The following is a 27,993-nucleotide window of genomic DNA, read 5'->3' as shown; positions in this document are numbered from 1 at the left end:
AGCAGGAGTATCTTGTGGTGCCAATAAGCAAGCAAGGATCAAAAACCAAAAGGATGGGCATGCCAAAGGAATGTAAGAGCCAACCTGGAAGATCCCCAGCGGTAAAACAGGAATAATTTGAGCAATAAAATAAGTATTGTTGAATTATAGTCCAAAGTACACAATAAGCAACCATGTACTCATATTGATAATATAAGTGATTGAATAAATAAATAACTATGAGCATAGAGACAAATCCTCCTTACAGAAGAATGCTAAATAATTTATGTATATATACTCCCCTTAGAGGAAATGAAAATTAATCTCCTAAATGCTTTCAAACACACACACACACACACACACACACACACACACCTTGAATGTGGGTAAATTTAGTGACTTTAATTTAAAGAAAAGAGAATAGAAAGAAATAAAGTAATTTTATAGTAAAGAAAACCAGCAAACCACTCTTGAACTAGATGATCAAGTTTAATATCAGTACTGGGCACAGTGGCACAGATCTGTAATCCCACCGACCTGAGAGGCTGAGGTAGGAGAATCATGAGTGCAAAGCCAGCCTCAGTAACTTAGCGAGGCCCTAAGCAGCTCAGTGAGACCCTGTCTCTAAATAAAATATAAAAAAGGGCCGGGGATGTGGCTCAGTGGTAAAGTGCCCCTGAGTTCAATCCCTGGAACCAAAAAAAAAAAAAAAGTTTAACATCAATGATAAGCCATGGGAACAATTTTGTTGTTGTTGTTATGTGATATATAAGAAATGGAAATTTGGGGCTAGGGTTGTAGCTCAGTGATGGAAAACTTGCCTGGCATGTGTGAGGCACTGGGTTCAATTCTCAGCACCACATATACATAAATAAAAATAAAGTTCTATCACAACTGAAGACAAAAAAAATGGAAAATTTCCAGCCATCTCTAATTTTGGTCCAAAGTGTCCAAAGTCCAATTGACCTCATGAGTGATGAGTGTCATGTATCTTATAATTACTTTTAAATAATGGCTATACAAAGCTATGTAGTTAAAGTGAGTGTAACCATGAAAACAAATTTAAAATAATTTTGACAGGCTTTGGGGATAGAATTAAGTACTCACCCCAAGTTCACCACTGACCATTAGTCATGTTTGCCAATTTACTGAACATTTCACAGCTTCCACTTCCTTGTCTAAAAGTAAAGTTTTAAAAAATAGTGTCTAGAAATAGTATCCAATAATAGGGTCATTGATAGAAGTCAATGAGAGAAAATGCCCAGAGCATCCTCAGTATTTGAGTAACTTTTAATCACAGAGGTGGCAATAGAGTAATAATAGTAGGGGTGTTTGCCTACTTAGTTCCACACGTATGGGAATTCTGAACCACTGTTTCTTGAATTACTGCAGAAATGTTTTTAGTCATCCAGTCATCATTGACTTGCCAACACCGTGCAATATCTTACAGTCAAGGAAAAAAAATGGACAATTTTCCTCCAGGGTTTTGACAGTGGTATCTCCAGGGACTGGGAAAACTTCAGTGACTCTGACTTTCTCTGAGATGTTGGGATTTTATTTACTAGTATTAACCAGGATTTGTAAAGCAGGGAGAGAATATTATCAGTTTAAAATGTGATAAATAAAACATTGAAATGATTAATTGAGTCTCCAGTTTACAACTTTAGGGGGAAAGGAGGCTGGTTTAAAAGAGGAGAAAAAAAAGTGAGTTGGTTCTTTTTTTTGTTTTATTGTTCTTTTTTTCAGATGGCTGGCATTTGTAAACCCTCGTTTTGAAAGGAGAAGTCAGTCTCACAGCTGTGATTTTTCCCATCTTTATAGAAAAACATGGCTTTCTTAACATCCAAGAAAGACTCCAAAAGGAAGTGAAGGTGACACACACATGCTGTGAAGTCACAGGCTTGCTGCAGAAACTTGATGAGGGAGCCAGGCCCAACAGAGAAGAATGCTGCAGGCAAGACAGCAGCAGGTGTAAGGTACCGGCAAAAACAAGTCCCAACTCTTTAAAGGGTGACATGTGATGAAAGCACAATGGAACCAGCTCTCTATGCAACAGAAATCTAAACGCAGTTGCCTTGCAGGAAGAGAAAGAAAAGGTAATTAGTGCCAGGGTGGTTGTCCCCTAATGAAGAGACGCAGTGTGCTGCCATTCACCTCATTTGCATTAAATTCAGGAGACACTTCTCATGAAACACACCCATTGCATCCTAGAGTATTACTTAGGTGATGGATTGAAACCATGAAGCTCGAACACAGCAAAGAACATTTTCTCCTAGTCCCTCTCACACATACCCAGCTTGGCGACCTGTACGTGGTGCACAGCTGACAGCCATTGATGATCATGACCTTGAAATGGGTAATTAGGAGATAAATTAATTCTCAATCATGAGTATTAACATAAATATCTTAAATATCATAATTGATTTCACTGAGTGAGGATAAAATAGAGCAAGGATTAAAAGCCACTCAATAGCTTCAACGTGGACGTCTGAGTTGTGTGTTCAATGTCTGCAGAGTGGGGAGGCAAGGGTGCGACCGGCCCCATGAGCTTGTTCTGAGCATTAGCGAGGCCATGTCTGTCATACACTTAGCACAGGGATGGAAAAATTGTAAGTGATCAGTAATACAGTCTTTATAGTATTGGTCGTCTTCGTAAATCCATCCTCCTTCAGTTTCCTTGGGGGATTGGTTCCAAAATCCAAGAACATTCTAGTTCTTGATGTAAAATGGTTCAGAGTTTGCACAGAACCTACACATATCCTTCTGTAGAACAACTAAAATAGGTGTGTGGACACAGGGGACACCAATGAACAATAGAGAGGAGAATGTGGACAGGGAGGAGATAAGGAGAGGAGGAAATTCCGGGGACCATAAAAAGAACAAGATGGAACTTCCCCACCTGACTCCCGGCTCCAGGACCCCTTCTTTCAGGGAAGCCTGTCACTGTCTTTTACAATAAACCTGCTGCTTGCTTGCTGTCTCTGTGTCCTGTTCTTCAATTCTTTGCTGAATGGAAACAATGAACCCAGACCCCTAGGCAGTGACAGGGGCATGCTTTGGTGTGATACTCTGGTGCCCTTCTCTGCCTTCACACACTTGGGGCACAACCTAAGTTAGAGGCAATAATCATACTTAAAATAAGGAGAAGAACAACAGCTTATGAGGTAGGAACTCTTCCAGTGTCTCTTAGTGGTAGGGAAACGGGGATGTGGAGAGGTTACATGTCTTGCCCAAGGACACCAAGAATCAAAATATTCTTAGAGAGACAGGGTCTCGCCAGGTTGCCCAGGTTGGCCCTGGACTCAAGGGACCCTCCAGCCTCAGCCTCCCAAGTAGCTGGGACTACAAGTTTATGGCTTTAACTACATCGAGGCCCAGGTTAAGAACCAGAACTTGAAGCCAATTTGTTCTGATTGTTGAGCAGTTCTTCACACTTGAGTGACTTGAAGGTCACCAAAGATATGCTTCCTACTTCCCACAAAACTTCCCAGACGGTGAAGGTGTGCTTTGAAATAGATGTCAGGAGGCACTCCAGAGCCCTCCTATGAACTCCTTTTCCACAAAAGAAAGTGTAGAGGATCCCCCATGGGATTAAGGACAAAGCTAAATGACCCCCAGCCCCAAAGATGCACACACAACCAAGGGTACTGAAGCCACCAAGGCCATGACAGAGAAGGGAAGCCTGGAGAGAGGGCAGGGCCATCTCGGGCTGTGCCCACGGCTAGACCGAAGACCGAGGGAAGGATATTATTTCACCCTGGGATAATTGTGATACATGAACTTTGTTAAGGGTTTTCCTCAAACCATATTTTTATTTAGTTACAAGAGTAATTCATATTTATTGGAATTGTCTTGAAAAATATACACGAGTGAAAAAAAGAAAATAAGTCCTCTATAATACCATCGCCAGGCACAACCTCATTTAGCAGTCTGATGTATTGATTCCTGGTTTCCTCTCGATACATTTTAATAGCAAAAACAATGACAATATCCTGCTCGTGCTGTTTTGTAACCTTCTTTTTCAGGTAATCTTTCATCCCTCCACCTTTCCCTCCTAAGCTCCTGATGGCGTATTTAGCACTGCAGGCACGGTGCTTGCCTTTGCCACACAGCACTGAGGTGTCAAGGGGGTATCTAGCTTTTTACTGTGGCACACAATGCCTCTTGTACACACATATTTAACCAAATCATGAGACTCTCCCTAACATAAATCCCTAAATTTCCTGCATACGTTTAAGGCTTTTTAAAAAAATATTTATTTTTAGCTGTAGTTTATTTTATTTATTTATATGTGGTGCTGAGGATGGAACCCAGGCCCTTGCATGTGCTAGGCTAGTGCTCTACCGCTGAGCCACAACCCCAGCCCATGTTTAAGGCTTTTAATGCATGCTCCAAAATGTCCTCCGGAAGAGAAGCACTGATTATACCCCCGGTGGTGGCCTATGAGGATGCCCTCCTCAGAAACCAGGCAGGAAGGGACCCTCAAGAACTGGATGCAGGGGCTGGGGCTGTAGCTCCGTGGCAGAGCGCCTGCCTAGCACGTGTGAGGCACTGGGTTTGATCCTCAACACCGCATAAAAACAGATGAATAAAATAAAGGCATGGTGCCCATCTACAGCCAAAATTATTAAAAAATAAATAAATAAAAATAAAAACTGGATCCAAGCAGTCCTGTCAATGCATGGAGCAGCTGAAATGTGACCAGAGAGAGATAGCAAGTGTATTTCTCCTCTCCTAGAGCTTACCTGCCTTCCAGGGACCAGCTGGGGGTCTTTTTTCTACCCTCCTTACTTCAAGTGAACAGGCCTCACTGTACCTACCCCACAAGAGTCTAAAAGTACTGTGTGTCTATTAAACATAAAACATACTTTTTAAGAAGAAGAAGAGAGAAAGTGAATAGCCTGAAACCTCTTTCATCTATTTATCCAAGAAACACCGAGGTTCACTTCTATAGGTCCCTGGATGCTGCTGAGGTAATCCACTGGTTAGATTTTATCAAATTTTGTAAATTCTTACCCTTTTAAAGATGTGATTGCTCTCTGGGTTGCTGGCTCAAGGGAGGTCTCCTGTGAAAGTAAAACATCTGTTAACATATGTACACCTGGGCCATCACCCATCTTCTCAGGTGATCTGTCTTCCTGGACAGCTACTTAACCATCTGACACCATATAAAAGTCCACATCTAAAATCCCCACTGCTATGACTTCTTTGGCAGCTTTACTGATAAGAAAGTTTCACTGCTTCCCCAAAGCCTAAAAAGCTTAGGATCATAGGAAGAAAAGGTTGGAAGTTACTGAGAAACTAGTTGTTGGAGGTCAGGATCCATCCAGGTCCAGTCCACTGGAGAATAGCTAATTCCTGGCAGAAAAACCATGATTAATTTCAGAGTAAACAATATTATGACTCCAGTGAGTTGTGAGTTACTGGTGGTAGGAGGCACATTTAGCAGAACAAGACCTATTCAGACATGTAATTCCCTCGGCTCAGTAAAGCTAAGTGTGGCAAAAATGCCAGAAAGAGCTTTGCAATTGGAATATGCAATTTAAAATAAGTAAAGATTACTCCCAGGTAGTTTATGGCTTTAACTACATTGAGGCTTGTCCCTGCAGCAGACAGCATAATGACTCTCATTTCATTTTTGATTTGTGCCAAATATCTTCAGTTAGTTTTGCTTTATTGGCTTCATGCAATTTATTGCAACACTAGAATGTGATTGTAATGCAACTAGTATTTTAGTTTTATCTTCCCCTGGTAATTTTTCTTCTTTATGGTGACTCTACTATCTGCATTAATACAAGCCATAGAAATTATACAGTGGGGAACCTTGTTTCAGGCAGCTCCCTTTCTCATGAAGAGCAGAACCGTAAGAGCCAGCTCCCATAACCCAGTGACAGCCAAGCTTGTGCCAGGAGAGAAGCAGCAACATAAATAACAGCATTTACAGCTCAATAAAGTGATTCATTTGATGAAGAATTGCTAGAAAGCCTGATTTTCCCATTGATTCAAAAAGAGGCAAAATGTTATTTAAGATCTTCCAAGTGTTCTTCAAATAAATCCCTGGAATGCAATCCAAGTGCCAAAGGTGGGAGAATCTGGGGAAGACGAGAACCTTCAAGTAGTCTTTGAAAATATGTTTGTTTAACCTGGTTTGCATTTATTGATTTGACCAACTTCACAACAGCACTGCTGGGGAATTGTTTAACTATTTCCAATTTCATGAAAGTTTCCAAGTGATGTAATAAATATCTTCCTACCTAGAGCCCAGATCAGTGATATGCATCATTTCCTTAGAGGACAGTTTTCTGTGAAAGGAAAAAAGAGAACTTGGTCTTCCAGTCCTGAGAGCACCTTATTCTACCTTTGCAGAGCTTCTTCTACCTCTTATTGAACCTTTGCAGAACTGATATAAGAAAGTAAGCAAATTAGATCAGATTAGTCATTTAGGCCCCCCTGAAAGCATACTTCTCAATCTTGTCCTTGTAGCCTGCCTAAATATTTCTATGAGGAACTTATCCTATAGGGTAAAGTATATATCTGTTAAGAGTCTCCTGTTAAAACCCAATGAGGTTTAACTCATCAAACTATCATGTTGCTACTACTGAATAAAAAAGTTCATCAAATTAATGTGCAAATACAGAGCAAAGACACAGTAGAATAACATACAGCACAGTTATTCTCTGATGGCAGAAGGAAAGTTCAAAGCATGACATCTCTGGGCTTGGAGGTAGCTTACCTAGCATGCATGACACCCTGGGTCTGATCCCTGGCACCTCAAAAAGCTGAGTTCAACACACAATCTTCTCACAATCACAAGGCCATGGGGTGTGGGAACAGCACTCAAACAGCCAAGGCTAGTGAGTACCAGGGGGCAATGCAGACAGGTCACTTGGACCACGAATTCTCCTGCCCCAACCAAGCCTCCAGTGCTAAACCCCAGTCTATTTGCCCTCTTATCTTGCTGTAAATAAAAGTTCATATTGTCAGAATAAGTTCCAGATATTAATTTGTCATAAATAAATTTCAGGAGTTCAAAGGAGTCAAACAACAAAACAAAGAAACCCAATTCTTAATGCTTGTAGAGGGACATTAAACATATTCCTGACTCATCCAACAACTCTGAGCCACCAGGAGAATGGTGATCAGGCCTCTTGATTTGAATGCCAAGGGAGAGAACATACAAAATCGATTAAATTAGGAAACTGGCATCACAATCAGACCACACATCAAAAACTACATAGACATTTGTCAAGTTTAAAGACTCAAACAATTTCATTTGCCAAAAATTTACTTTTAATGGAATTTGGATTTGGCCTCCGTAGATTTGGTGGCATTGCTGCCTATGATATAGCTTCTGTAAGGAAGTATAGGAAAAAAAAAAAACACCTACAATTGAGAGATTTGGTCTTTTGGAGCTTAAATCTGAAGACAACTTCTGCCAGGTTCGTAGACCCTGGAATACTCAACAGCTGGGATTAGAAAACTCCTCTGTAAGATCTGCCAGCATCTTTAAGACAAACTGTAGCTATTTACCTCAATCCTTACTGAAACTTCTACCAAAAGAAAAGAGACTCCTCAGAGTATGGACTCCTCAGACCGAACAGAAAGTAGAGCTTCTTCCATCTTCAAAAGAGCTTTCTGTCACCCCTTGAAGACCATGAACTCCACTGGTGGGCCTGCTCTCGGAACCCCACCTTTCAGCCAGGCATCCTGTCTGAGGAGCAAGAAGGCTTTAAGTTCAATTTATGCACATGTACAATTCCACCCCTCTCCCAGCATATGATGCTTCTTGAGCCATTAGTTATGAACAACCTAGGACTTCATAACGAGTTTATGAGTCTATCCCCAGCCCTTGGCTCTGCGGACAGGGACTGTCTCTGCACTGAATTTGATGATCTTGGCAAAAGTCCCAGGTGATGAACATTGCTCAAAACCTGTATTATAATACCCGTGCCAGAACCCACATTGCCAGGGAAGATCTTCAGCACGATAAAATTCCATTTCAAAACAGAATAAAGCAGTACCTTCTGAGTCCTTCTACATTTGAACTTACACACGGGAAGCACTTAATTCCTATTTTAGATGCATGGGACGCCTGTCCTCCTCCACCTTTAATAGGAAGATGGATGAATATACTGGTAATGCTTTAGAACACCAAGAGCCTTAAGACCCAGCTCAGACTGCTGGCTAGTCACTGTCAAGAAGAACAGCTCAAAGTCAACTGTGCCAAAAAGACATGAATGATTTGGGTAGAAATCTGTCAGCGTTCAAATGGACAATACTACAAAGCTCCATCCATCAAGCTAACATAGGCTGGAAGAAGAGGGGAAGATTTTTAGCTAATCCATGCTGGTGAGCCCACTAGGGGGCTCTGTGCTTCCAATGAGGCTTCAGAAGAGACCTCTGGGGCTGGGCTTGCAGCTCAGTCATGGAGCACTTGCCTAGCATGCATGTGGCACTGGGTTTGATCCCCAGCACCACGTAAAAAATACTAAATAAAGGTATTGTGCCTCTCTTTGCAACTAAAAAAAAATGTTAAAAAAATAAATAAAAAAGAAAAGACCTCTGGAAGCCAGTCCATGTCATGGAAGCCTTCTGATTCATTGCCAAAATGCTCCCTTCCTGGTTCTGTGACGTGGAATTATAGGATCACAATTAGGCATTCAGGTGTATTCCTTGCTTCGTTTGGAGGGAAGTGTTGTCTTGTCTATAGTCCCCTGTATAAGTCGGATTCCCACCACTATAACAAAATACCTGAGAAAAGCAATTTAAAAAGGAAGAAGGATTCATTTTGGCTCAATGTTTCAGAGCTTTCAGTCCACAGTCCCTTGGCCACATCCTTTCGGGCCTGTGATGAGGCAGAGCATCATGGCAGAGCAAAGCAGTTCACCTCCCAGTGGCCAGGAAGCGGAGAAAGAGGCAGGGGAAGGGGTCCCAGTATATCCTGGAGAGAAGGCCCCAAGAACCTGCTTCCTCAACAGGCCCTACCTGCTGGAGGGTTTACCGCCTCCCAATAGCTCCATTAGTTGGAACCAAGCTTTAAACCCATGAGCTTTGGGGGATCCTTTAGGATCCAAACCCTAATGTGTCCACTGTGGCTTCCCACCATGCAAAGCTGAGGTTACCCCTGCTGGAGGCAGGAAACAAAGCTTTACAACGTTTCCATTGAGGAGAGAGTGATCTTTGTCAACTGGGATCTAAAACATGCGTCTGTTTCTCCACCAAATAACAATGCAGCATATTTCAAGGGTGGGCACCCTTGAAAGCCCACACGTACAGCTGGCCAGGCATGATCAGTCAGGGAAGGAGGATCCGCTTGCTTGCTGAGGAGGTGTCTGTCTCTCATCTCAAGGATGGTGGGTAACAGCATCGCCGTGGGATGGAGAATCAGGCTGAGTGCTCAGTGTCCAGGCAGCTGGGCACCATGCCCAGACCACACCATGGACGGGATCTGAGGAGGGAACCAGCTCTGAACTCTGCCCCCTGCCACCGTAACACCAGCAACTCTACTGGCCATCACCACTGTGACACTGAGAGAGCTCCACACCCCTGACTTGTTGTAACTTGGGGATCAAAGTCAGAATCTGACGTGGATATAAAGTTGGCAGAGCCCACGTCACATGCCTGAGCCCTGGTTTCCAGGCACAGGAGAGAAAGAAGTACAGAATATTTTTAGGGTTTGTCACAAACCATGGGGGGCTTCCTAAGCAAAGAATGAGATTCGGTTGTGACATGGCCATGATGGATGACAAATAACCACTACAACCACCATTCAGCCACCAAACTTCCAAGGAATCTTTTTTTTGGGGGGTGGGGGGGCAGTACTGGGGATTGATGCCAAGTGTGCTATACTACTGACCTACATCCCCAGCCCTTTTTTAATATTTATTTTTTAGTTGTAGTTGAACACAATACCTTTATTTTATTTATTTATTTGTTTGTTTGTTTATTTATTTATTTTATGTGGTGCTGAGGATCGAACCTAGGGTCTGTACCACTGAGTCACAACCCCAGCCCCCTAGTCCCTTTTCGTTCAGTTTGAAATAGGGTCTCTCTAAGTTGCCCAGGCTAGCCTCAAATGTGTGATCATCCAACTCAGCCTCCTGAGCATCTGGGTTTACAGGCATGCATCACGAATTCCAGCTCAAGGTATCATTTTTATAATAACTAGTATTTATGAATGAGAATTTATGCAAAGATCAAGCTAGCCATTCATGTAGGTCAATAATACTAGTGGTTCCAAAACCTGACTATGCATCAGAACAATTAGAGGACCTCTGTTTGGGTCCCCTCTGTGCACCTTCTGTTTCAGTAGTGTTTGGGTCTTATAATCTGTTTTTGTAAAAAAAAAAATCTCCAGGTAACTCAAATGCAACCTGTTTCCAATCATTTGATAATGACTGTTGAAACCCTGTCCTTATACTCAGCTGACCAAAAGCCTACTGACCTACTTTAATTTTGTTTCTAAGGCACAAGAAATGGCTACATAAAAAAAAAACCATTCTCACATTGTATAAATTTACTGTGGGAGAGACCAAGTTTAAGGAAAACCATCAGGTAATGATTAATTTGAGGATGGTTTTTCTATATGTTGAAGTTTTATGCTGAATTTTTAGATATTTGTTGCAAAACAGTTTGTAATGGCACAGAAAAATGTATATTACGAAATATTGAGAGGAAAAAAGCCACGACACCCAATATTAAGTATGTATGTATAACATGCTCTCAGGCATATAAAATAAACATGCTCATAAATGACAAGCGCAAGATTTACCATGCATGTTCCACGCCTTCCCTTCTCCACCCACTGATGGCAGAGGCTGAAAAACTAGGAGAAGGATTTAAGCCAAGAATCCAAGTCTGTCCACATAATAAAGAGCTGGGAAAGGGAGAAATAAAGGAGAAAGACTCTGGTTACAACCAAGAGCAGGAGTCTTCAGAGAAATGGCTTTGAGTTCAGACTGGTCCAAACAAGGCCCTTTCAGGGAACTCTGGAAAACAGATAACCAAAAATGTCTCTTGACACTGCCAAATGTCCCCTTGTGGGGGTAAAATCACCCCCAGTTGAGAATCACTGCCTGGAGGTAGCTGAGTGCCAACCTGGCACAGAGAATAGGAAGCCCTCCAGAGAACAGAGCCAACTCTCAGTGAGCAGAACTGAGAGAGGAAAAAAGAGAGTAACAACAGGGTTACATTGTGCCCAGAGAAAACCTGCCCTGGGGCCAGACTTAACCTTCCCTTCCACAGTAACTCTGAAATCCTCCCCGTTCTGTTTTCAGATTAAGCTGGTTTACAATGAATCTTTTGCTGTTTGCACCAGAAATCATTGTAATCCTCTCTAAATGTTTTTCAAAAGAATCAAGTGAAGTTTGATGGAGATGTTGGATAAAAGAATCAGAGTCCCTAAGAACATGCTCAGTTGTTTAGAGGGATGGGTTGTCTGCCCAGAGTTCCATGCAGTGAGTCACCTCAAAGAAGTCAAGTTCCAAAGTGGCACCATTTGCTGGAGGAGAGTCCATGCTCAGAACCACCCACAGGTTGCAGGAATTGCATACTGAGAATCCCTACATGCACGAGCCTGGAACCCATGAGATCTAAAAGGAAACATGGACTCATCCAGAAAGGACATTTCTGAAACTCAGAGCACCTGGGATGCCCAAGGAGAGTCCATTTCACCCTTAGCAAAAAATGACTTAACAGATTGAGATCTCATGTTCATCTTATGTTGATAGAGAATTCCAAAATATGTGAAAAGGTAGCCTTTTAAGCAGAAACTTCAAAGGAGGTGATCCAGTTAGCTAGGCAACTGGAAGTATAGCTCCATGGTAGAGCACATGCATGTGTGAGGCCCTGGGTACAACACCCAGCAGCCCCCACCCTGCCCTGAGATTAGGTGACTTTTTTAAAATATTTTTTTTTAAAGAGAGAGAGAGAGAATTTTTTCTTAATATTTATTTTTTAGTTACTGGTGGACACAACATCTTTGTTTGTATGTGGTGCTGAGGATTGAACCTGGGCCGCACGCATGCCAGGCAAGAGCACTACGGCTTGAGCCACATCCCCAGCCCAAGTGATTAGGTGACTTTTAAAGCCCCACCCAAATCAAGGAAAGGACTCAGGTATTTGGTGGAAGTTTTCTTTCAGGTGGGTCATGGTGTGTGAGAACTACTCTACACAACAGGGCAACAGAGAGGAAGTCAAGGGCAGACAGAATGGACTAGTGTCTGACCCCTACCTGAGTGGGAGAAATCTAACAGGTGAAGTCTGGTAGGCTGTGCAGAGGAGCCCGAGGAAGGGCAGCTTTGGGGGTTAGACAGCCCTCCCCATGGATCAGGGCAAAGGACACATGTGTGTTTTCCATGAACTAGACATGAACAAGACATGGTCAAGTGCAATAGAATTGACAAGAGGTTCACCAAGGGTGTGAATAGGCCTCAGCAGAGAGAACCTGAAGGTACCACCAATCCAAGAGCTCTGCAAGGAGCATAAGACAGCAAAGTCACATGTGTCACCCAGATAAAGGGAACAGAAGTCTCAGAAGAATTCACAACATACCTGCATCAGTCAGGGTTCTCAAAGAAGAAGAATTTCCAGGATATCCAGAGATATATAGGTGGATGTTTATTATGAAGATCAGCTCATACTATCATGCAGGTGAGAAGTCCCTCGGCAAGCTGGAGAGCCAGAAACTGGGGGTGTGATAAGTCCAAGCCCAAAGGACTGAGCCCAGAGAAGCCAATGTGTAACTCCCAGAATGAGGTCCGAGGCTTGAGAGTGGGGGAGGGGGCGCACTAGTGTGAATCCCAGGGGGCAAAGGCTTGAGAACCAGGAACAGCACTGTCCGAGGCAGAAGGTGGCTGCTGCATCAAGAAGAGGAAACAACATCATCATCATTTTGCCCTATTCTGGCCATCACCGGATTGGACAGAGCCACACTCACTGGCAAGAGTAGAGCACGCTCTTCCTTCCAATTCAAACACTGATCTCTCCCAGAAACAGCCTCAGTTACACCAGAAATGACATTTTACATGCTCAGCAGGTGTTCCTTAGTCCACTCAAGTTGACATGTAAAATTAACCATCAGGCAAAACACTCATCTAGCATGCTTAAGGCCGTGGGATCAATCCCTAACACAGAAAATTTTAAAAAAGAAAGAAAGAAAGAAAAACTATCAGAATGCCCAGAGAAAATGAGTCAACTGCCAGGCATGGTGCGCACATCTATAATCCCAGTGGCTCAGGAGGCTGAGGCAGGAGGATCCAGAGTTCGAAGCCAGCCTCAGCAATGGTGAAGCACTAAGCAACTCAGTGAGACCCTGTCTCTAAATAAAATACAAAATAAGGCTGGGGATGTGGCTGAGTGGTCGAGGGCCCCTGAGTTCAATCCCTGGTACCACCTGCCAAAAAAAAAAAGAAAGAGAGAAAGAAAGAAAGAAAGAAAGAAAGAAAGAAAGAAAGAAAGGAAGGAAGGAAGGAAGGAAGGAAGGAAGGAAGGAAGGAAGGAAGGAAGGAAGGAAGGAAATGAGTCAACTTTACACACTTTCAACCAGCACAGGGCCATCTAAGGGCAGTGCCAATCAGTAGGAATGTTCTCCTCCCTTGTATTTTCTCCAGTCCACGAGGGATCAGAAACCATTGTCATTTAGTTGGTAAAAAAGAACTGGGGAAAGAAAGAGCCCAACTGTTCTCCCGTCTTTTCAAGAGAACCTGCTGCAGAAGAGCAGCAGAATTTTGCCCTTGAAAGAAAACTTAGGCACTAATTATTACATGGGTGGTGTGTGTGTGTGTGTGTGTGTGTGTGTGTGTGTGTATGAGAGAGAGAGAGAGAGAGAGAGAGAGAGAGAGAGAGAGAGAGAGACTGTGCCTCTGATGTAAAGTGACTATAGAACTTTTACAGAGTATAAAATGTCATGAGCACTGCACAACTTTTTATCCAAGGGCAATGGGAAAACTAGTCCAACTGAGAAAATGCAAAGGGTGGCATAAATGAAAGTAAAACTGTTTTCTGATTCCATACCACAGACCATATGTGTTTAGGTGCCTTCACCTTTATAAATCACATGAATCAACTGTCCCAGTGAAAGAGAGAACAGAAACAACAAATGAAGAATGTACCCCCTCCAGAGATTTGAAGAGTAGATCAATCTAAAAACAAATCCTTAAAATAACTATATTTTAACTTTTTAAGATAATAAAATTCATCAAACAAGACAGAATATTATGAAAAAAAGAATTTTGGTTCTTTTGGAAACACCTAATCAAATAAAAGTTCAAAAATTAAAAATAAGTCCATGAAATAAAAATAATCAGGAAGTGGGTTAAACAGCAGGGTAGACATAGCAAGGTTCAGGGAGGAGAGTGAGCTGAATGGTAAATGTGAGGGAACCACCCAGAGCTTCTCTCAGCTTTTCAAAGACATGCCGATGTCCCATCATCAGTGTGCTCAGGATCCACTTCCCCATGGCTTCCCTGGGTGTCGCCCAGTTCCATCAGCTGTGTGTCAGCTTGCTCTCCCTCACTGTGACAAAATACCTGAGATAATAATAATAACTTACAAGATGGAAAGGATATATTTGGCTCATAGTTTGAAAGGTTTCAGTGTATGGTCAGTTGGCTCCACTGCTTGTGGGCCTGTAGTACATGGTGGAGAAAAGTGACTCACCTTCTGGTCACCAGGAAGCAGAGAGTAAGGTCTGGAGCCCTACAATCTCCTTCAAGAGCACAACCTCATTGATCTACCTGCATCCAACCAGTCTCCGGCTATTCTTTTTTTTTTTTTTTTTTTTTTGAGACAGGATCTGTCTGTTGAACAAGCTGGTTGGAACTCACAAGCATAAGTGACCCTCCGGCCTCAGCTTCCTGAGTAACTGGGACACACCTGAGTAACAACCAACCAACCCTAGGTTCCTTATTCTCATCCTTGCCTGTTTTATTCAAGTTCACCTGAGTAACCTGATTTCGGCTCCGCCTCCTCCCAACAGCACCACAGGCTAGAAGATGAGACTTCAGCATGGGCCTCTGGGGGACATTTCATGTCCAAACTTGGCAACCAGCTCCTGCAATTACACCAGCCAGTGCTTCATCAAAAAATAGAACCACTAGAAATGATCTGGAATACAGGATTTATTACATAATTTTGGAGCTGGTTACACAGTCTATGTATAGCTGTTGCTTCTGCATCTGGTGCTAAGAATGAATTCAGCAGGCAAGAAGTGTGGCCCAGGAGTCACAGAAACTGAAGGGAAAGGTCTGGTCAAAGGAGGAGAAGCTGGGGAAGAGAGGCAGCTTCACACCCACAGGTGGATTGGCAGACCAGCCACAAGAGCAGGTGGGCTGCAAGAGCCCCTGGTCCCCTACTCCCCTTCTGAGTGTTAAATACACATGGCTGCCTTCCAAAGCTCGGGGAAATCATGTGGCCCAGAGTGTGCAGGAAAGGGACTTCTGAGAAGTTTAGTTCCAGCTCAGCTAAGGTGACATGGAACAAATTCCCCACAGCTCCTAAGGTAGTCGATAAAAACCAACCAACCCTATGTTCCTTATTCTCATCCTTGCCTGTTTTATTCAAGTTCACAGTTACTGCATAAGCCAAAACTTCACCCTCCACCCATCTGTTCCTTGGGCCACTTGTCCCCCCTGTCTAGTAACTGTCATGCTCCTGAGGATTGGGGGTTATCACCCTAATTGTCCCCACAGTGGACTCCCTGTTGCCCTCTGACCAGGAGTTGATCCCACTTCCAGAATCCAGCCTGAAGCTCTGATTTTAGACAATCTTGTGCTGATTTCCCCTGGAAAGAGGGACTGAGACAGCCCCAATTTGGGAGGCAATCTAAGGGACAGCTCTGGGAGGGGAGAGGGTCAAACCAATGTGAGGGTGAATCCTTGGGTTCTCGCCTCTGTGGGAAACCGGGGCTCCACCGTGACTTCTGAGAAGCACATAAAATGCACCTAAGAACCCTCCCCTGGAACGATGGATGAAGAGCTTTTTCATGAATAAGGAGGGTCTCCAACACCTTCTCCCCTTCCACACTGGACAGATCTGCATCCTAGGATGTTAACTGTCTCACTTTCAGGAGGCTTTGTAGGCAGCCCAAAGGTGTGACCCAGAGAAGCCTGGACAGAAAGCGAACGCTAGGCAGGACAGAGAGCCAGAGGCTATCTGGTTTCACCTGCATGGAGCTGGTTGCCACAGCAACGCCCCAAGTGAAAGGTGAGAAGAAAGGATGTGAAATGGGGCACAGGTGAAGTCCAAGACCAGGAGGGCAGGGAGAAGGAGGACAAGGCAGACGAAGAGCAGGACGGAGAAGTATTGAAAGTTCTGGTCCCTCCCGTAAGGCCTGACTAGGGAGAAACTGCAAGCAGAGGGTCAATTTAGCAAGAAGTTCCTAGGGACTGTCAGGCTGTCCCAGCTGCTGGCTGAGGGTGCATAAGTGGCAGGAGATTGAATTGGTCCACACATGTCCCTTCAAAGATGTCCTCAGGCGAGCTGGCCTTCTTACTTTCCTAAATTTCACCAAACTCATCTGCAGCCCAACTTCAGCTGAAAATGACCCATGTACATAAAGTGTCCTGATGATAAGGGCAGACACCAGATGCCTAAGTGACCCAGTTATATACACTTTTTTGACAGAGGACTGAGAGAAATAATGAGAGACAGGGACCACTCCCTCCTGTGGAGCAAGGGGCAGAGGGCTGGTTCTGTAGAATGGCCCTGAAGAATGACCATCTTAATGACCTCGCCAGTGAATCATGCCAAGAGCACTTCATCACAGCTCAGACTCTTCCTGGCCATGTTCTCATTTTCTGTTTGTCTCTAAAGAGCAGCTGGTTTGACAAAGAGGGAGGCTGAGCATGGGTCTATTTGTGAACGCTGACCCTAGACCGAGCTGCCAGACCCTAGACAGAGTTCCTTTCCTCTCCTCCATCCACTTTAGAAATGCTCCCAGAGAGTGAACCAACTCCTGTAAGATGTGTGATCCTTATCAATGCAGCAAAGGGGCCATCAAAGCAGAAAAGATCATATGCTGTTAAGATAAAGGTTCAGCTGTTCTGGGGTGGGCTTATCAAGGTTTAGCAGTAAGCAAGTTTTGTTGCTTCGACTGCATTTAAAAAGTTCATTGATTTGCAGCTAATACCAAGTTGTCATGGTTTCATGAGTAACAGCTTGTGGTTTGCAGAATCAAAGCCTTTTCCTGAATCAATAATAGCATATTCTCAGAGGTTGCCTGGGCCTTTGGAGAGAGGGGAGATGCTAAAGGAGACACTGGCAGAGAAAGGGAGTTCATTTGGTCAGAACATAAGTAGGCTATAAAGAGGAAGAATGGCATTCTCTCTCCCCAGACCCTCAAAAGAAGCAGAAACTGAGTTTTTTTAAAAAAGTGAAATGATGTATAAAGAGGCATTGTTTGGAAAAAGTATATATAGATTAAATGTGTGCATGTACACAGGTAATAAATTGACTCTACAGGGGGGAAAGTTTAACTTGAACGTTTTAAAAAAAATCATCAATAGATTTAATCTTCATCAAGACAGCTTCTCCACATCCTGAACTCAGAATAACTGAGTATTTTTTTAAACCTGGCTTCTTGGCATATCTTGACCTGTGCTTCATTTTCTCCCCTGGGGGAAAGTACATGCAAGCAGGTGCACATGCACATGTATACACATATGCACACATACACTCATGCACACACATGCACCCATTCATTATATTACCTCCAACCCAGCTGGGAAGGTGAATCTATAACAGTACCTCAGCATGGAGTTGGGCTTTGAGATCATTTCCATTTGAGATTTGAGCTTCATAGCGTCCCTGTTAGTCTGAGACAGCTTGTATTTTTATCCTCTTTTGAATGAGGAGAACACTGAGTCTTCAAGGGAATCGGAGCATCCTGCCCAACGCTCCTGGTGGTGCCCAGGGCAGGCATCACTAATTGATCAAGACATCCTCTTCCCAGAAGTTCAGAGGAAGCCTCAGAATCCTTCCTTCTGCAGGCTCAGGAAGACATGAGTACAAGAGGACATGAAACATCATCTGCCCAGGATCACAGATTGCCGTACTTGGTGGGCCAAAGCTAAAACATGTCAGCCTTGCCTTGTGCAATCTTTGTGGAGTGGAAAGCTTCCACCCCATGAAGGGATCTTGATGTCTGAGCCACAGCCAAACCCACTTCTCCGGGGCTTGAGTTTTTCTCTGCACACATCTGCCAAATCCCATTTGCACATACTATGCAGGAAACTTAGGACACAACAGAGAGACCCTAGAAATTTTAAATTACATGTGTGGTCCCCAGTGTATCCCATCAGACAGTGTTGCCGTCAGTGGTGGGTAGCTCAGGATCCTTAAAGAACTGGATTATTTCATTTAAATAATTGTTGAGCCAAAATAAGTAACACAATTTCAGAGAGTGACAAATGAAAAAGAAAGAAGAAAGGAAAGATGGGGCAGGTGAGGGCCTAGAGAATGACAACAGGTAGGGACCGGAGATCAGCTAATCAGGGAGGTCCTCTCCGAGGAGGCAACAGCTCTTGTGAGCTCCCCCTGACCCTGAGACTCTCCTAAACTTTCTCTCTCTTCCCTCTCACGTGAGGCTCTTTCCCCTCAGTCTGGAAGAGCCTGTTTTTCCAACATGGTAGAAGTTGACCTTAACCTCATGCCTTCCATCCTCTCTCCTCTGGAGCGGAACATAAAAATTCTCGACTCAATTGCCTCCTCAACAATCACAATTCCTTCCTGTTCACCATAAAGCCTGTCCCTTTCAAATGAGAAAGGCATGTTTATTTGATGATTTTTTTTCCGACAAGCACCAGCTGCTTTCGGTCGCGGGGACGCGGTGGAAGCCCGCGGCGGCGGCGACAGCTCCGACGGGTCAAGTTCGCGGCCGCCAGCGCCCCTGGCCGCACTGGAGGCCTCTGGCGCGGGGAGGCTCGGCCTCGCGCGGCGGCGCCACGTGGGGAAAAGTTTGCAGGAGCTCTGCAGGACCTCGCGCGACCTGACCCCCGCTCCCTCTGCGGCGCCCGGTCACGCCCCGGCCTCGAGCGCCCCGTTGCGTCCCCGCCCCGAGCGTCCTCCTCCGACCCCACGGGTCGCCCGGGGGAAACGCCCTGGGGCTCCTCGGGCCGGTCGAGGAGCAAGTGTCCCAGGAAGGCTCGCGGTGCACGCGGAGGGTAGGGGACCGCCGGCGGGGCGCTCCGGACGGCCGCCCCTGCGCGCGGCCCCCGCTGCTCGTTCCCCTCGCCCCCTACCACTCGCACCCCGCCCCCGCGTGGCGCCCCGCTACCCCCAGTGCACAGGCCCGGCCACCCCAGCGCGCATGCCCTGGGCTCGCGAGTGCTGCCGGCCCCCAGCCTTCTGCTTTCCACACACTCTACAACTGGGGAGGGGGCGGGGGCGGAGGAGCCCGGCCGCCCACGTGATCCTGTTGGCCCGGAGCGCGCGCCGAGCGGGGCGCGGGGAGGCGGTGAGCGTGAGCGCCCGCGCGGGCGAGGCAGCAAGCGGGCGGGCGGCGCGGGGATAGGCTGAGGCGGCGGCGGCGGCGGCGGCTGAGGCGGTGGGTAGGCCGCGCAGGGGGAGGAGCGGGAGCGCAGCGAGGCGGGCGGAGGATGGGGCCGTGCCCGGGCTCCCGCTGCAGCCGCCCGGGGACACGCCGTGCACCCTCTGGCTCGGGGCTTCGGCGGCGGCGGCAGCGTTAGCGGCGGCGGTGAGAGCTGCGTTCTTGTCAGCGCTTCTGCCTCGGGCGGTCGGCGCGAGGCGGCGACGGCTCCCCAGCTGCTCCCGGGGAGCTTTCTTTCTGTTCTGCTCTGCTTGCCGACCGCCTGCCTCACCCTCCCGGTTTTGGGGAAGGGCGCCCTCTTCTCGGAACCGGGACTCTGTTTTGTGGCAGGGGCAACGCGGCGCTCCGCTCCCCTCCGGCAGCCGGGGGCCAAGCGCCACCTCAACTGCCTGGCGAGACTCGCCTGCAGCGCGCGGAGCCCCGGGGCAAGGGCCGGGCGTTATTATGCGCCCCGCGCTGGGGAGTCTGGCCGCGCCACCGCCGGCAGCGCGGCTAGGACCTCTTGCAGCCGGGCAGTGAGTTTCCTGCCCGGCGAGCGTGAGCAGCCGCGGGGGCGTTCTCCCGCGCCGGGGAGGGCGAAGTTCCGCGCCCCCACTTTGCCGCGACCTTTGCGGGCCCGCCGGCGGGTGCGGGCGGCGAGCGTCTGCGCAGGGCGGGGGGCGCGGCGGGCCGCAGCCGCGGGGCGGGCTCCCCGGAGCCTCCTCGACTCCCGATCAAAGTATTCCGCTATTCTGATTTATTGCCTTCTCGGCGAGTTATTTCTCTGCCTCCGGAGGAGACCTGTGTGTGCAGCCATTACTTTGCTAGGCGCCGCTCGCAGGCGTCTCGGCCGTCGGTGCGGTGGGCAGCCCCGCACTTGGCCTGGCGCCCCGCGTCCTCGCCGCGGCGCCCTCCCCTCTCCCCGCCCCTTCCCCTTCTTTCTCCGCGCCTTCCTCCTTCTCTTGCTGCGGGCGCCCGGCCGCCGCCTCCCCCGCGCCCTGCTCGGGGCGGAGGGACGCCGTGCTGCGGGAGGGAGGGCTCCGTGTCAATTTTTTTGTGCGGCCGCGGCCGGAGCCTGTGGCGCGCGGGCTGCGAGCGCGGGGACCCTGGCGTGGCAGAGCCATGGATGGCCCGGCTCGGGGCCATGGACTCCGCAAATAGCGGCGGTCGCGGTGGCAGCGAGACCGGGAGAGGCGCTCCCGGGGCGGTCTGGGGGCCGGCCGACTCGGGCGCCCTCGCTCGCCTCGTCGTCGGGCTCCAACAAGGAAGACAATGAGAAGCCCCCATCCTCCGCCCCGTCCCAGCCCAGACCCCCGCAGAGGAGGCGGCCCGAGTCCACCTCGGCCAAAGAGGACATCATCGATGGGTTTGCCATGACCAGCTTTGTCACTTTTGAAACGCTGGAGGTAAGCGCCCCTTCCCCCGTCTGCCTTTATGCGCGGCCCCATTGGCGGCGCCGGGCTCCCCGCCGGGATCGCCACGCTTGGCGCTGTCTGTTGGTCTGTCTGGCCTGCCGGGGCTGCCGCAGGCGGGGGCGCGGGCGGACCGCTGGCGGCGGACTCGCGCGGAGCCCTGCCCGCCTGCGGGTCCCTGCCTGGCTCGCCTCCGCGGCGCCCCCTTCCCGCACCCCTCCACAGCGGATGGGCAGAGAGAAAGGGGTGCGGGGACCACAACAATGCGCCCCCCTCCGCGGAGAGCGCTGTCCCTGCCCCTGCCTCCGCGCCCTCCCCAATCATGGCTTCTTGGCTGGTGAAGTCTCTGCTGGGCTTGGGGCGCCTGTGGACCATTCCCCGGTGCTTCTCCAGAGCCGGTGTCCACGTGTGTCTAGCACACACCTTTCCTGGTGTCCAGGGGCCAGAGACGGAGGGGTTTCGTGGTTTCTTTGCTACCTCCCACCACATTTTTTTTAATTGAAGCTGGGGAAGGGGGCGTTTTCTCCTGTTTGGGAGAAAGGAGGGAGGAGGGGAGAGAAGAGGAAAGGAAGGAATATTTTTCTGTATTCCGTGTGGAGCTCTGTTACAGCAAGGGTTAATTATAATATTATCTGTACACATACACATTCCCGTGTGTGTGTACATGAGCAATTGAGTTGAAGGACAGAAAAAGGTACACCAGAGGACTGGTAGGAGGAAAGAATAAAATTCTAGCTGGTTGCTGAAGGGCTTGTCACAATTGTACCTCTCTTTTTCCTTTCTCTTTTTTGGGGTGTGTGTGTGTATGCTTTTCCTAAGTGATTTGCTTTGTGTGTGTGTGTGTGTGTGTGTGTGTGTGTGTGTGTATGTGTATGTGTATGTGTGTCTTTATTCCTTAGGCACCTGCAGGCAGCTTTGGTTTTCAAATGCACATTTTCCTGCCAGTTAAGAGGCTTGGGGTGGTGGTGGTGGTGTTCAGAAGATGGTACTAGGGGGGAGTCTGTCTAGGGTTCAGGGGAAACTATATTTGCCTGGACAGATCTAATTTGATGCTAGGATTGAGCATTGGCCTCTATGAATTTTAACTGCCCCCCCCCATTTTCCTGTCCCTTCCCCCAGTGTTCATACCCCCCCACACACACACATTGAATGCTTTGAGACTGCATAGTTGGTCCAGCTTTCTTAAGCACAAAACCTTTCTTGCACCTAATGTGAAGGTTTGAGAATCCTGAAGGAAAGTTTTCACTTTAATTTTTTTTTAGCTGTTATTATGGTATTGTTTCAAAAGCACAAATACAAGCTTTTTTGATGAAAGGTTATGTTTTACATATAGTAACAGTACTTCTGTGTATGTGTTCTGGTGTCAGGTTAAAAAAAAATCTTCCTGTTAGCATTGTTCTCTTCTGTGAAATGCTTTTGGTCGAGGTGGTGGTGGATGGTGGACATTCGTTGGGGAGGAAGGGAAGGTGATGATGGTTATTTGGTGGTGACTATAGATTTTGATGTCAGTGATGGAATCAGTCACCCTTTGGCTCTAGAACTGGTGTATTGGCCAAAATTTTGAGTGTTGAAGCTCACCACTTAGGATAATTTTAACCGTGGCTTTAACTTTGCCAAGGTGAATGGGTACTTTGAAGTGTGACTTCTCTTCAAGGTAGAGATTGATATGGCATCATGTATTCCTAAGAGAAAGCATTGCCTAGAATTTGGTTCACCGTTGCTAATTTGTGGTTGGTTCAGGAAAGTACTTGTAAAAGATGGTTACAAGTGGTTCTTCTTTCTTTGAATGGTCCCTCTCATTAAGCAAGAATGGCCTCTGGATTCCCATAATCATTTTGGAAGACCAAATAGAGATGGTTATAACATGTAATAATTTTTGATTGTTTTATTTTTAGTAAGCTTTCATAGCTAGGCTTATATACTTATGCCAGTTTACAACAATAGCTGTTTGGATTTGTAATATATTTATCAATATGCTTGGCTTTTGAAAGAAAATGTGCTCTTTCCAGTTTATTTTGAGTTTGAAAACTTAATTTTTAAGTAAGACCCCAAATTAAAAATGTACTACTAATACTGTTTCTTTCCTTGCTGTAATTGTTTTCTGGTACTTTTCCAGATTCAAAACTCAGGCTAGTTTGGTTAGCTGAACTCTGTGTCACCTTCATATCTAAATATATATTATCTGTGTGGGTATAACAGGCCTAACATTTTGAAAAGTTTATTTAAAATTTGGTAGCAAAATGTACACATACACAAAAGTAGACAAGCCGAACATTAATTCTTAATACACCCAACACCAAAGTTCAGTAACTACCAACTCATGTGTTATCACGTTTCTTGCGTGGTCCATGTACTTACTCCCTGCTCAGATGTAATATATCATCTGTAAATATTTGTATATAAATCTCTAAATAATGACTCAAAAACTACGAAACCCCCACAGTATCATTATCATTCCTAAAGAAATTCATCAATTCCTAAATGTCAGATATGCTATTACTATTTACATTTTCATAGGTCTAACTTTTGTAGGAAACCTCTTAATAAACTTTTCATATTAAACATACACTGGGGAAAAATATTTGTCTGGTTCTTTAGCAAAAGGTAGATGTGGTGTCTGCTTGGTATCACACAGTGTCCTTTTTGAATAGTCAGAATATATGTGTAGTGATTGTTAAAATAAAACCTCTCGTGTTCCACTAATCGTTTTGGAAGGTTTAGTAAATTATAAACCAGGAAACATGAGGGCTGATTAGGAAACGGGCAACTAAACTATGAACTTGGACAAAAATGTGTGTTAAGACCATGTTTGTAAATGTTAAGAATTATTATAGAGCCTAAGAGTTACCCTAAATGTATACTGTGTTTTTGAGCCCTGTGTTGAGAACTGAAAACAATTGTTATCACCTCTCACTAAGGCTGCTGCTGGTATGATTCAATGATAAGAAACCAGGAATATTGACTTTCATAGCTAGGCTTATATACTTATGCCAGTTTATAACAATAGCTGTCAGACTCAAGGAACATGCTTCAGGTGTTAATGGACACATTGACTTCATGATTTTGTCTTGAGTAGCTTGATTTTGGGCTCCCTTTTTAAAAACTCATAATGAAATATGTTGACATAAATAATTCCAGTCCAGCTATGATGTTACAGATACTGGAGAGTAAGTAATGTCTAATGAAAGCCTTGATTTTTATGCTGATTAGTTTTACTATTGTTGGAATCTTTTTTTAGATGATGAAAGCTATACGGGTAGTTTGGCAAGTCTCACACCTCATAGACAGTGAAACTGGCTGAGGTAGTTTTATATTCTGCAGGGACATTTCCCTTGAGTAATTGTTCCCTGAAGTTCAAGTGTGTGATTATTAAGAATCTGATGATAGAAGATAAGAGGGTAGGTGAGGAGGCTAAAGTTGAACACGGTGTTCTTTTCATTATGTAGTAGAGAAGTGGAATTACCATTTGGGTATAGTATTGTTTAGCTGGAAATTTTTTAAATGACAGAATTAAGAGCGAATATCCCCAGATATGTTTAGAGTTTTTTTTTTTTGTTTTTTTTTTGTTTTTTTTTTTTTTTTACAGTGGGTGTAGCTAAGAACTTACAAATGGTGGAAATATTGGGGTCCTAGTACCATCAGTGCATGCTGATGCACCAGATAATAGTAACTTTTTGATGTTTGGCTTTTTGTGTCATCTCTGTTAAGAGGAAGTTATGTGAGCATTATGGCTGAAAATTTGATTTTGCAAATCCACTTCCCCTTTATTCTTTTCAAAGTATTTTTTTTAGTTGTAAATGGATACAATACCTTTCTTTTTATGTGATGCTAAGGATGGAACCTAGTGCCTTCCACATTCGAGGAGAGCATTCAGTCACTGAGCCACAACCTCAGCCCCCCTCCCCTTGTTCTTTTTTTGTGCATTGGGTTCTTTGGGAATATTCACTTAGTGCAACTAACATGGGGATGTAAAGATTAAATTAGTGGAATTAGCAGATAAGAGACTTGTTAGAGCCTTGGAATCTTGTGAAAATTAAGGAACATAGTTCTTTCTGGTGGGTATAAGATCATACTGTGGTTTTCATTTCCTAGCTCTGTCTCAGGGCTTACCCACACATCAGTGGTCTTAAATAGGATGTACAAAAAAAATTCATACTTTTTTTTAGTTGTAGATGGATACAATAGCTTTGTGTTTGTTTATTTTTTTATGTGGTGCTGAGGATCAAACCCAATGCCTCATGCATGTGAGGCAAGCACTCAGCTACTGAGCTACAAACCCCAGCCCAGCTGTACAAAATTTGATGTACTTATCATATGCCATGTTTCCAACAGTTTGTTATGGTCAAGTCTCAATGAGTTGTTTTAAAAACAACAATAATCATGTTCTTTATTTGAGAGAGCAAATATTTATGGATTGCTTCATATGTGCAAGGCATTAGAAATATGGAAAAACCTTAAAAAATATATAGCATCTTGAAGATGTATGCAGTTTAATTGATAAGTTTATCACCTGTAAAATTCTTTTAAACAGGTATTTGAATACATAATAAGTAGACTTAGACATAATAAGTGCAGTAGACTTTCAGAGATAGGCAGAAGTTTTTTTTTTTTTTAAGTATTTTTTAGTTGTAGTTGGACACAATACCTTTATTTTATTATTTTTATGTGGTGCTGAGAATTGAACCCTGGGCCTCACGTGTGCTAGATGAGTGCTTTACCACTGAGCCATAACTCCAGCCCCAGGCAGAAGTTTTTGAGGGGTCTTCATGGAGAAGTTGGGTCCTAGAAGGATGAAGTGATTTGCATAGATAGGGTAGGAGTGGAGAACTGGAGAGCATTTTAAATACTGAAGAAGCACATAAAATAGACAAGTAAGAAGACATTACATTATGTGATTAAGACATGGGGGCAAGGAAGTGCTGTTAGAATTGAGTGCAACAGTAAGAGTGCTTGTTGCCATATAAAGTTTTTAATCCCAGCTAATCAGAAGGCTGAAGCAGGAGAATTTTGAGTTCAAGGCTGATTTCAGCAACTTTAATGAGACCCTGTTTCAAATTAAATATAAAGCTGATGATGTATCTCCATGGTAGGGCCCCCCTGGGTTCTCAAAAAGAAAACAGTTACCAGGGTCAAGAGACCTGTGGAGACCTATGGTCCAGGCTTATCCCTTTAAACTAATTGTATAGAGATCTTTCTTGGGGTGTTAACTCTATAAAAGTGTCATTTTCTTCATCCATTATTGAAGGGATTTGGGCTAGTTTAGAGCAAAAGAGTCTCAATCTTGAAAGGGAAAATAGCTTTGCAGGATGTTCATAAGTTGTATTTCAGACCAAAACAGAGTAAGCTACACTCAAAACAGATTTTGGATCTTAGAGGGCTAGACAAAATTAAATGAATGACTTATTCTGTCAGAATTAAAAGTCTTCATTAGGTGAAAATGAATTTTGAATATCAGTGAATACATGTGACTTGTTTCCTAAATTTATTTGGCCACAGGGTACTTATACTTCAGCATTGTAATCTGTAAACCAATATGGGACATCCTGGACAGTATTCCAAAAAGAAGTCTTTCTAGATCTTGGAATATGGTGATTTCTTGGCAGTCTTGGATCAATGGGCTGACATTAGACAACTTGGAAAATCAGGCACAGAAGCGTGTAGTTGAGTGGGATGCTTCGGCTTAAGCAGTTGTGGCAAGGGCAGTGTGAGGCGTACATAGTGAGGGTTATAGGCTGCTGTGAGCTTTCTAGCTGATCGTTAGCATCCCTACCATGAGGTGAGTATTGGTGAGTGATTCTCATTATTAACCTTTTCATTGTGATAGCAGCCCAATTCTGAGGCCACCAAGCTGCCCTTCAGCCAGTATGTTTTATCCTCCCTTGGTCCCTTCCAGTTTCTTGTGTTGCTGCTTTTTAGCAACCTGGGCGGGGGGCGGGAAGGTTGGATGAGAAAGAAGGTTGACATTGATGATAAAACAAAGGTGTCAGATTAGCTGCCTTTTGCTCATATGTATGAACTGACAATTCAAAAAGGGTCAGAATGTCTCTTCTGCTGTTAACAGAGCCAAAGAAAGCTGTGGAACTGTTTCACATTCTGTCTTAAGACAGTTTGGCTTGGGACTGCTGAGTAAATGGGTCAGTTCCGAGCATTTCACTTCTGAAAGTGTGTATAGCGTTAGCATCTGAGGAGTTTGTAAAGGATGAGAAGGGTTGGAAGACAGAAGAGTGTGGATAGTGTGTGTGGTTACGAATTCAAGCATTTTACCATACTTACTGAATTTCAGTATTTTATTCTGTAAGGCAGCGTATCACTGGAGGAGTGTTTATGTGAGATGAGGTTGATGGTTGTGGTAGGATGAGTCCATGTGGCTTGTGTTAACTGGAAATTAACCACTTAAGCTGTTTTTTTGGAAGTAGAGAGGATATAAATGAATCATTAAATTTAAAAAAGGTGATTTTTAGTTTGAGGGAATGTTAGGATTACAAATAAAGACCCCCAAATGGGAAAAAATAGTTGAAGTTTAGCATTTCGACATTTTTGGACAAGAAGGCTGGTAGCACTTGAGGAAGGGAGGGACATGGTGTGTGTGTGTGTGTGTGTGTGTGTGTGTGTGTGTGTGTGTGTGTGTGTTTTCATGGGTATCCATGTAGAGGGTGAATTTTATTTTACCTCTGTACTGAATAGGAGTTGTAATATACTAAATGTAGTTTTAACCTTATAAAAATTACTAGTTTTTGAAAAAGCTCTGAAAAAATTTAGATTTGAAAACTCAGATAATTGAGGTTAGGAAGAAAAATATGGCAATTAGTTTGGTAAAATTGGAGACAGGAGAGGATCAGAAACAATTTGGGTACATTATTAGGGGGACAGAACTGTTTCTGATATATATAATTTATACCTTTTTTCTGAATGTAGATTTTTTTTTGTTGTTCCTCTAGAAGGAAAATATAGAATTTGAGGCTGAGACCCAAAGTATCTTCTTTCTTCCAGATATGAGCTCTATTTTTGCTTTACTTCTATCAAACTTGTATGATAAGGATTGTTAGTGTTGCATATCTTGGTGTTAGTGAATACAAA

At 44.8% G+C, this 27,993-nt stretch overlaps 1 long non-coding RNA gene across 1 annotated transcript in view; it reads left to right on the top strand.

Annotated features, from left to right (window-relative positions):
* Positions 1 to 20,838: 20,838 nt before the first annotated feature.
* LOC144255770 (uncharacterized) overlaps positions 20,839 to 27,993 on the top strand; it is a 95,216-nt gene continuing 88,061 nt past the window's right edge. The window contains exon 1 of the long non-coding RNA XR_013343930.1: positions 20,839 to 20,910. This is a non-coding gene — a long non-coding RNA (uncharacterized LOC144255770). The remainder of the gene's footprint in view (positions 20,911 to 27,993) is intronic.

This window comes from Urocitellus parryii, chromosome 7 (genome assembly GCF_045843805.1).
Source record: "Urocitellus parryii isolate mUroPar1 chromosome 7, mUroPar1.hap1, whole genome shotgun sequence".
Classification (NCBI taxonomy): Eukaryota; Metazoa; Chordata; class Mammalia; order Rodentia; family Sciuridae; genus Urocitellus; species Urocitellus parryii.
The sequence above is the reverse complement of the archived record's forward strand: the minus strand, read 5'-3'. Positions and strand labels throughout refer to the sequence as shown.